Source organism: Poromitra crassiceps, assembly GCF_964638095.1.
Source record: "Poromitra crassiceps genome assembly, chromosome: 10".
NCBI classification, from domain to species: domain Eukaryota; kingdom Metazoa; phylum Chordata; class Actinopteri; order Beryciformes; family Melamphaidae; genus Poromitra; species Poromitra crassiceps.
In genome coordinates, this window is record NC_139631.1 from 33,632,630 (window position 1) to 33,643,535 (window position 10,906).

Consider the following 10,906-nt stretch of genomic DNA (forward strand, 5'->3'; position numbering starts at 1 on the left):
AATTATCAAAGATATATTACATTCACTGAAAGGACAAATGGCCTCTTCAAGGTATATCTGCTTTTTAACTAATCCCATGACTTGCCATTAGCTCTATACCACAAATCCATACTATATAGATCATACATGGGCAAAATGCGGCCCCAGGGCCCGACCTGGCCCCTGGTCCATCTCAATCCGGCCCCCAAGGTCCTCAAAGAAAAACAACACAACCCCCAAAAACTCAATAAAGGGCAGAATTACAGTATGTTAATAAATCTCCTCTGCGACAGCCATTGGATTTGTATCACTATTATATCAGGAGATTAACAAGAAATTACCAATCACAACGGGAGAGAGGGTTAAAAATAGGGAGACTGCCGCGAAAATCAGGAGCGTTAGCAGGTATGATCTCCAATGTGTGGCCCTTCACTTATTTGATGTAAGTCAGTATGGCCCTCTGGAAAAAAAATGTTGCTATAGATACAGTCGGTCTGTGTGGGAACGGCCACAAAATGTTACTACGGCTGGCGCACGAGTGGGGTAAAATCCCCCATATATCTCAATGGACACTCACCAAAGTACGATACTGCGGCAGACACTGCAGGATTTGGGATTCTAGAGCAGGTCTCAAGACCACATTTTGTTGGATTCCCGGAGGCCGTCTCCATCTCTTCTCGGACTCGCCCCCCCTCGGTCTCGGTCTAGACAAGCCAGACTCTGGATTTGATTTCAAGTCCAGTCAAGACCACAACTGCAGTGACCTCATTACCAGCCTGTGTATTCTCAGATTTATTTATTTTTCAACTCACTTTCAACTCAGTATGATAGCTAGTTTTACGTAACCTATTTAATTGGTTGAGGGATAATTTGTACAATTTGTAAAAAAAAAAAAAAAAATACATGTACTTTTCTCTCTTTTCAATCACTCCATCGATCAAAGATTGTTCAGGTGGGAGATTACATTTATACTCGTCACAAAGTAAGAGGAATTATTTTTGACAATATCAACTGTCAGGAAATATATACTTTTTTCTTCTGGGCACAGGGGTTAGCCCCTAACCCCTGTGCCCAAAAGAAAAAACCGTTAGGCGCTCAGAAGTTGTCAAATAATTGTAGAATTCAAAGGGAAGTGGGCAGGCAAAATGGTGATAAAAATGAGAAGGTCTGAATTACAGTATGAAAGTCGGATGCGAGTGCTTTCCCGCTGGCTAGGATGTGGAGAGTACATTTCTTTTGATGCGATCCGAAACATAACGTGTTGATTCCACATGGCCCGTGGGTGAAACTGAAACACCGCGAAGAGCAGTGGACCAGAGCGAGGCATGACGAACAGAAACCAAGGCATTTCATGCAAAATCTCTCACTTGAAAAGAAAACGCCCACACCCTTTGTTGGCATTGAGGTTGTCTTGTAACCAATGGATTGAGCACAATGAAAAAGGGTCAACAATGCGGAGCAAAAAGACTGCAGATTGAAAAGAGCCAAGGGCATTGCTGCAAACAGAAATGTGCCGTTTGCACTCTGTCAAGGTCGTTGGGCAAAATCATTCTTGGCAGAGATGGGCTCCTCTTTGTGTCTTCCAAGTTTGACAACAGGATGTTGAGGATGATAATGGTCCCCTGTTTGCTGCCACAGAATGCTTGCAGTGCTTTAAATGCAACGGTTTAAATGTGTGGGAAGATAAGTATTTTATCCAAACCATATCGCCTTCATGTCTCTCTTGACATTTCTCAGTATTTTACCATCTACTATAGGCCCATGTGTGAATCCCCTGAACCTGTAAAACTGTACACCTGATGCAATTCATATCTACAACATGTTTAATCTAGATCCTGGAGTGCTTTCTTTGTTACATTGGGATATCATATAAGCTCTGGGAGATTTCCCCCGTTTGATTTAGATGCTGCTGCCTGCTCTGACCTGCCACTGACCTGTGCTGTGATCCAAAGTGCACACAGCAAAAGGTAAATGAATCTTAATCCCGCACAAAAGCGAGGAAATGAATTTCCAGGCGGTGGCTTTGTGATGTAACCACATCAACCCCGAGCAATCCCCCCAGTTGTAGAAACTGAGCTAACATTTGTATGTCGCCTCAAATAGATATCGACTTATGACTCCCATCATAATCTCTGCATTGTGAAAAGCAGCTGCATCCAGAGATGGGGACTTGGACTTCAGACTTGGACTTGAGTCGCACTTAAAGCAGCTACGAGCAAGATTTTCGATTGTTATTAAACAGTCTAAATTTGATATCGATGCCTCACATCTTACCTCTAATAGTAGACGAGACCAACGCCGAGTAGTCTCGCTTGAACGCCGAGTGAATCGGCGAGAGTTGTCTCGATGATTATAGTCTGTGTGCGGGCCGGGGCAGATCAGGAAGTGAAATGAAACGGTTTGCGGCATCCACTTCGGCCATAACCACAAAATTACAAAATTACTTTCAAACAAACTGTTAGAATATAACGAGAGATGTTCGCGAGAGCAGAAAGTAGCGAGGTAAAGCGTAAACCCTTTCGCTCTGCCTAGCAACTGTTTACAGCTGCCGTAAACCGTTTCGCTCTGCCTAGCAACAGACCCAAAACAAGAAGGACGGCTTTCCTCGCTACATCAAAGGGCTTTCTACTCTTGCGAACATCTCTCGTTATATTCTAACAGTTTGTTTGAAAGTAATTTTGTGGTTATGGCCGAAGTGGCTGCCGTAAACTGTTTCGTTTCACTTCCTGATCTGCCCGGGCCTGCACAGAGACTATAATCATCAAGACAGCACTCGCCGATTCACTCGGCGTTGGTCTCATCTACTATTAGAGGTAAGAGGTGAGGCATCGATATTAAATTTAGACCGTTTAATAACAATCGAAAATCTTGCTCGTAGCTTCTTTAAGTCACACAGACACACACACACACACACACACACACACACACACACACACACACACAGTGACATGAGACTTGTCCTCAAAGACTTGAGGCTTCACTTGGACTTGTGCCAAAGACTTGAGACTTCACTTGGACTTGTGCCAAAGACTTGAGACTTGAGACTTGACTTGGACTTGCAAAAAAAATGACTCGTGAGCATCTCTGGCTGCATCTTGTATGATCTTTCTGATCACTGCAGGAGAATGTCTGGACAAGAGAATGAGGCCTGTACTGTAGAAGTAATTTGCCTCTTAAGCCCTCTAGAGTTTTTCTTCACAAATTCCCAAGAAAGAGTTTTAGTAAACGACTCAGGGGGACTTGACATTAGAAAGAGTTTCCGTAACGACTCGGGGGACCTGACATTTGAAATGGCGGAACACGATGAGAGTTTAGGAAAGGACAAGTTTGGCATCCTAGTCACGGTCTTCACACAGAAAGCATTTCTCTGAGATGACATGAACACAATATGGCCCAATACATTACAGTCCTAAATGGATACGGTGACCTATAGAGAGCCAAAGTGAACGTCACTTCCTGCACCAGCGTCTGAGAAAATATGAATGGGGGTGAACGGCGAGAGACGATACTTTTTGTACACGTGTACATTTCCCATGTCAAGAAAGTCGCAGTTTGTTCTGAAACTGAAACGTAAGGTTTAGTTTTGTCAATCAACCACATCTCTCGTGTCGCAATATACGTCACACCATCAACAACGTACTGTAGGCTACCGGGAGATACGTCACTTGTAGTCTTTCTGATTTATAACTTATAGTGCCACAGTTTTACCAAAAAACGGCGACTTTCTTGACTTGCAAAGTAAATGAAGCATACTCATAGTAATGGGTTCCAAGGAAGTAGCGAACCATTTCAGATGCATAATCTGTAAGTCTGATTTAAATTAGTTGAGCAAAAACTTCCTCTAATGGAGTGAGGGTATGATGTCTGCCTTGTGTTGCAATGGTCTTTAACAACTGATGTGGCCACATTGATCAGCCATCATGGCTCCTGCATACCCATAAATATGTGAGAATCTCTGTGGGGAAACAACAAGGTACATTATTTGGACTATGTGAACTGGCTAATGCTATTATCTGTTGAATGCTTCACATTATCATATTGGAACGCCACGTCTTGATGGCTCTCGCAAGACCACTTCCATTTGCACCCCACCAACACCCCCCACCCACCCACCCGCACCCGTCCACAAAGCAAGCGCACCTCGATAGCCTTGTCTTTCCACCTAAATGCAGGTGATTCAATTTGGCTTTTTGTCTGCTTTATGTGTACTTTAGCATATGCATATATCGAATATGCTATCAGGAAATATGGCAACTCCGGCCTTTTCCTCTTCACTCTCTTCACTCTTCACTTTCTAAATCAGAGGGCTTCTGCCAAATATTTGCATTCATGCAGAAATAAATGAGTCATATATACAGTGTTTGCGAAAGGGGCACCATACCATGATGACAAGAATGTGGTTTCCTCAGAGTAGCCGACATATGAAACCTTACAGATATTCGAGGGTCTGGACAATGTCATTTAGAGTCCCCGTCGCTTGACTGAGTACGCGATGTCAAATCAATACAATTTACATTTAAATTGATCCATTTGCCACGGACCAATAAGCACAAACTTGTTCTTTACCTGAGAAAACGCTGCAGTATGTTGAAAAATGCTAATGATTCAAAACTCGATGAATTGCGACTGAGAAATGGCTCAAATGTTTCTCCCTCATTTCCATACAATATGCAGACGGTATTTCAAGTCATGTTCCATGCAGCGAGATATATTCAGAGGAAGTAATGAACTATCTTTCTTTTCACACACATACACAGCATATAACAAGATCAATCATCGAGGTCAGGCATGTCCAAAGTCCGGCCCGGGGGCCAGTTGCGGCCCGTGGACCCGATTTTAAGTGGCTCTCGGCTTGTCTCTCAAAATATATATGCAGCCCTCCGGACAGTATTGGTTAATCAAGCAAGTTCAATTCCTCTTTTTTTTCCCGTGCACCTAACGATGACAGCACTATCATACAGTTTGTAGACAAGCATCAAGTAGGAACAACACAGGCAGAACTAATGTTTTCCGATGGTAAACAAAATCCTTAGAGTACAATTGTATTGTATGTGATTTTTTACTTTATAACCCATATGATGCGAGAAGCAGCAGAGCCCCCACCGCCCCTTCCTCATCCGCTCTCATAATTGGCCTTCTTTGGTCAATATCAAGAGAATAATAAATTGGCGTTCTTATTTTGATGTACAGTAGAGGGAAGATATGCAGCATGAATGATATCTTGGGGCACAATATGAGTCATTCTGTTTGTATTATTTATTTATTTGTTTGTTTGTTTGTTTGTTTGTTTTTTTAGCTTCATCAATCTTGTCTCACAGAGGTGAGAGCATTAACCGCACCAGCAATTTATGAAATACATTTCACCAAGTTCAAGTTCACTGTTGTCTTGGGAGGAGAAGCTCAGCTATCACTTTAATTTATTTTATGGTAACAATCTTTGATCAAGTCTGATTTTGTGTAATATAACATCAGACAAGCAACAGTCCAACATGAATATATCACTTAAAGTTTTTATTGAGAATTGTCTTCTCTTCTGGACAGTAGAACAAAACCAATTGCGCACACAAAAAACAACAAACGCACAAACGTTATAACAAGGCCTGCAGATTGTAATTAATTGACATTCAGTTGAACAGCAGAAACTAAATCTTTTCTGGAAGGGTAGAAAACCTTTATAAATTTTGCTGTACAAATTATACAAATGAAGATCCATTACAAGCTTGGACAATTATGCTCTTTCAAGGACATGAACATCAGAAAGGACAGCATTATGTGTTGTTGTTGCGATGATGACCAAGATCTCTGTTTTTGATGATCATGGAGTGGATGACAGTGATTTTGATGATGATGTTGATGAGAGCGAAGATGTCATTTGACAAAATCAACGAAGGAGAAGAAGAGTCATATGGAGTTTGTCATGTTGCAGCAAATTATGATCAGGCATGTAATAATGTGTAATGTAGAGCCCTCGTCAAAACACTATTCCTACATGGCACACAGTATCTATTCAAAGAATGAAAGCCGATTCAGAGCAACATTCAAACCTACGACAAATAATGAATCAAAATATAGGCGGTTTAAAGTTCAAAGGAGAATATATATTTGATCTGTTCATACTGGACCAACTCTTCCTAATGGAAAGGTTTTGTGAATGTGACATCATACTGTCCGTTCTCACTCACGTGTTCGTGACTTGAATTTTGTTGACGGAGATAGAGATGACCTTTTGACCTTTCCAGACAAAACCTCAAAATCAATAGAACAACTGTGAGAAGCCCTTTCAGCACATTTTCTTTCATAACAGTCAAACTGAGGAAGAAAACAGAGCTTCCATTGCATCTCTCAGCAGCAAATGGCACAATACAGTTCAATGGCCACATGTAAAGTGACCTCGGGTGCTGCTGGGTATATTTCTCTCTTTATCGTGTGCTTTCTTATCATGTTAAAGTGAGTAACAGAACATAAGGTTCTTATAATATGGACTCAGAAGTAGGAGGGGATTCATGTACACTATCGCATCAAGCACATACTGTGTGTATCTTTACAATTCTGGTGGTCTGTCAGGATGAAATATCTTTTTGGGCTGATTAATTCAAGAATGAACCGTGAACAATTCCCAGACGGCAAATAAATATTTTCCAATCCGTTCACCTGCACGGATTCATCTGCATGCATTTCTCATGGAAAGCTGCTTTTCCACAGATGACGGTGCAGCACGATAACTTGTGCCACCTGACAGTCTGTCAAGCTAGAGCGAATTACCCGGAGAGCTGAGTGAGAACAGCCTCTTGTGTCACCTGAAAGTTGGTCAAGCTAGAGCGAATTATCTGGAGAGCTGAGAACAGCCTCCCTTTGTGGTCTAATGCTGCCTTTCTTTTTCTGTGAATCTAAAATGATGTGTTTTTTTCAGGTACTGCCAATGTGTTTGATCTCAATACGGCGATATTAGCCAAATGCATGTGGGTAGGTTAGGGGGGGAGTTGCAGAGAAATAGGTCTAACAGGGTTTGTCCTCTGTCCACACATGTCACTACAGCAAAGCCTCATTATTCAAGGAGAGCTCATTCAAAACAGGTGGAGGAGCCAGTAAGGGATGAACTTCTTCTACAAGTTCTCATATGGATAATATGACAGGGTGCCTCGCCTGCTGTGAAGCATTGTCACAGCCAATAAACAGAACATTTACATGTGCAATCTAAAATGCAATTATTGTACAATGTGATTAACACTTGAAAGACCACAGCGGTCATTTTGACCTTGTTGACATTTATATGCGCAATAACTTTGTTGAATTGAAAAATACAATGCTGCTGGTACCTGACTTTTCCCAATAGTTTTTATATGAATTACACAAAAGGCAAACAAAATATTACCATTTTTACCTAGAAAGACCATAGGCGGTCATTTTGACCTGACTGAATTTCCCAGGGTTCTAGACCTATTTTTAGTCTATATACTGTACAGTAGTTCACATTTTGGTGTTGTTTTGTCTTTTTACAATATATCTTAACACAATAAATGCATTAATCTCTCAATTGGTTATTTATCATGAGAGATTATAGAGCTTGGAATTTATTGGTCAAAATGACCATTTACGACCATTCTAGTACAGTAGTTATGGAATTTTGGCACTTCTTTCAACTTGTTAAAATGCACATCTTGGTGTTATTTCTTCTTTTCAAAAGATATATTAACACAATGAACGCATTATCATCTTTCAATTGGGCATTTATCATGAGAGATTATAGAGTTTGGAATCTAGTGGTCAAAATGACCACTTGCGGTCGTTCTAGTTAGTTACCATATGAAATTCTGGTCCTTCTAGTGTTAAGGAAATGGGAGCAAGATAGAGCCCATATAAACACCATTCTGATTATATTAACGCAGTGATGCTCTTAGTCAAGATAAGTATGATCACAGTAACATATTAGGGTGCATTCTAATATTATTTGCATCAAAAGACACCAGTTAGGATGCATGTATTCTAAACCTTCTTGAAGGTTCTGTGGTGAGGTTGGCCATGTGCCCAGCTGATTGTGTTACAGGATGTGGAAGTTGTTGAAGGGAAGTCTGCAGGGTAGAACCAAGATGTCGGGCGTACAGGCGGGACGAGTCAACACTTTTGGAGTGCTGCAAGAGGTGATGCACGTCAGCTGTGAAGCCCCACAATGCAATGTGCTGAGATAGTCCGACCTGTTTCCCCAAATGTCACCTTTAAGCTTGGTTATTATTCACTTTGAAAGAAATAATTCAGAATGCATGGTCGCAGAAACATGTCATTATTTTTGTACACTGTCATTATTTGTACACTCTCATTTTGTGGCAAAATGAGATAGCCAAGTGGGGAGGGGAATGACAGTTATTTTATAATTAATCATTCTCTCATGCAAATGGTATCATTTTGGGGAGCTGTAAAGTTTTGGAATGATGTAAATGATGTAATGGACTGACAGTATTCGCAGTAGGCACACATGCACCATTGTGTGCATGTAAGCTGTAAACCAGGTGGCATGTGGATAAAGCATCACTGTGGAGTTTTTCCAATCTTCAGTTTTCAACACTCGCCTATATGATACAGACTGAATAGACTAATCCATGTTCATCACGGTCGGCGTGTTTGCACTGTATTTTGCACAGGGGTGCGAAGAGGATGTTGTGACTGTGTATGTACAGTAGTGTGTATGTTAGATTGAGTGCTGCAAACAGGGACCAACCCGACATGGTGATTGGGTGATTTTCAGGCTGCGTGCATAGACACTCCACTTTAGTGGAGTGGAGCTCGTCAATGTTGCTTCAAGTGCTCTTAGAGAGATAGGCGCAGAGGGAGGCCGAATACTTAATTAGTAAATCAGAAAAGGATTATGTTCCCCAACTGAATTATTACCAAATCATGCCACACCTTGGGCGTCCGGGTGGTGAAGCAGTAGATGCCGTTGCCCACCGACCCAAGGGTCGCATGTTTCGAACCCCTGTTACCTCCCTCTTGGTCATACAGGCACAATTGGCTGTGTCTGCAGGTGGGACGCCAGTTTGGGGTATATGTGGCCTGGTTGCTGCACTCGTTTATCTTTAAATTTTGGCTCCAGAATTAGCTTTTTGTATTCTTTCTTTCTTTCTTTCTTGCATAGCTTTGAGGTTGCTAAACACCTACAAGTGTGGGTGAAGAGTTCTAACATTCTATTAACTCTCTCTCTCTCTCTCTCTCTCACTCACTCACTCTCTCTCACACACACACACGCACGCACACACACTCTTTTTTCCAATTACCTGTATCTATCTTTATGTTCTAATTTGCTCTTCAAACAGTATACAGACTATAATACAGATACCAAAAAAAGAAACTCCCAGAGAAAAAGAGAAATCACATGAACTCCAGCGGATGTGAATATCAGTGGAGATATTGAAACATTTTTGTTCTTATTCTCACTGGGAAGAGATGCTTTGTCAGTCCAGACAGGTGTACCCATTTCTAAGTCAGTAGTAGGAATCGATTAATTTGGGATATTGTCCATTGAAAGGTTGGATTCCCTCCAGTCCACCAACATTTGGTAGTACCCGAAATGACATTTGACATAAACAGCTTTGCTTTATTACAAAATATATATACTGTGTATATATATATCTCTCTGCGAGGAAAAGCAAAACAAGTCAAAAAACTGTGGACAAAATGACTTTCAATTAATACATATTTTGAGACAACATAAATTGAGGACATTGCCAATAATGTGCAGCCCAGGAGCCACATTTAGAATGCTGGTTCCAATCCCAGGTTCGACTGGGAAAAGCTGGATGCAGGGGAAATTGAATGAGAAGCACTCTCCTCCCTCAACATCGACTGTCGAGCTGCCCTTGAACAAGGCACTTAACTCCCAACTGCTCCAGTAGGAGCTGCTCAGTGGCCACCACCACTAGGTAGGTACTGGCTTGCAGGTTTTGAATGTGTGTGTACTGTAACTGTGTAGCAATGTAGGGTGTTGCTGAAAAAAGAGCAGGCCCACCCGCTCAGTGAAAGGCATACTTAGTAGGATTTGACCGTTTGTGCACTTTGTAAACACACATTTCAAATTTGAGTCCTCCTCCCTACAGTAGCTCAACAACATGTGAAGCGCCTCAACATTCAGAAAGAAGAACATCCAGGCAGAAGGTGGGCTCTCTGCAGGCACAGACACCACACGACCAATGGGCCATAACTAGTGAGGTTATTCCTGCTCAGTAGGCCTCTCCTGCTCAAAGTGTAGTGTCATGTTGTGGTCTGGGAACCAGATTTATTCTATAACATAGGCACAGTAAACTATAGTCATTAGAGAAAGGAGTGCAGTGGAAAAGAATGGGGACTGTTATTCTTCCAAAATGCCACCTGGCCATCACAGGATCCAAATAACAAAATGTTTCATTTGTCACAGGAACGGCCCTCAGCCAGGAGCTGTCTGGAAAGGTGGGAACAGTATGTCTGAATCATGGCACTGAAGAACATGTTTGCAGTTGGAATGTGTGATGACATGTGTGCAAGGCATGAATGATGTACATTATGAGTGTTAAAATTGCTCAACAGAACTAGTATCAAGGGTGTGATTTTTTTTTGGGGGGGGGGGGGATTTCAGGCATAGAGTGGAGAAAGGCCTCTCTGTTTGAAAGTCTGCAGTGCGGTTGTCACCCACTGGCAGCAAAGTTTGCTCGTCCTAACCGCTAAAGGGTCCATTCAGGGCAGGCGTTAAGCTGGGAGAGATGTATGTCAGAGCCAGAGTGAGAAGGAGGGATTAGGTTAGGGGGGGGAAGGGGGGGGGGGGGGGGCAGGGGGAGTGGCTGTGGAGGCGGGGTGGGTTGTGGGGGTGGAGGGCAGTGGAGCAGATGTGACCAGAGCTGAGGATGAGCTTCACGCAAAGACACGGTCCCATCGATGCCTCCGTTACAGCCTGGAGCAGGAGGGG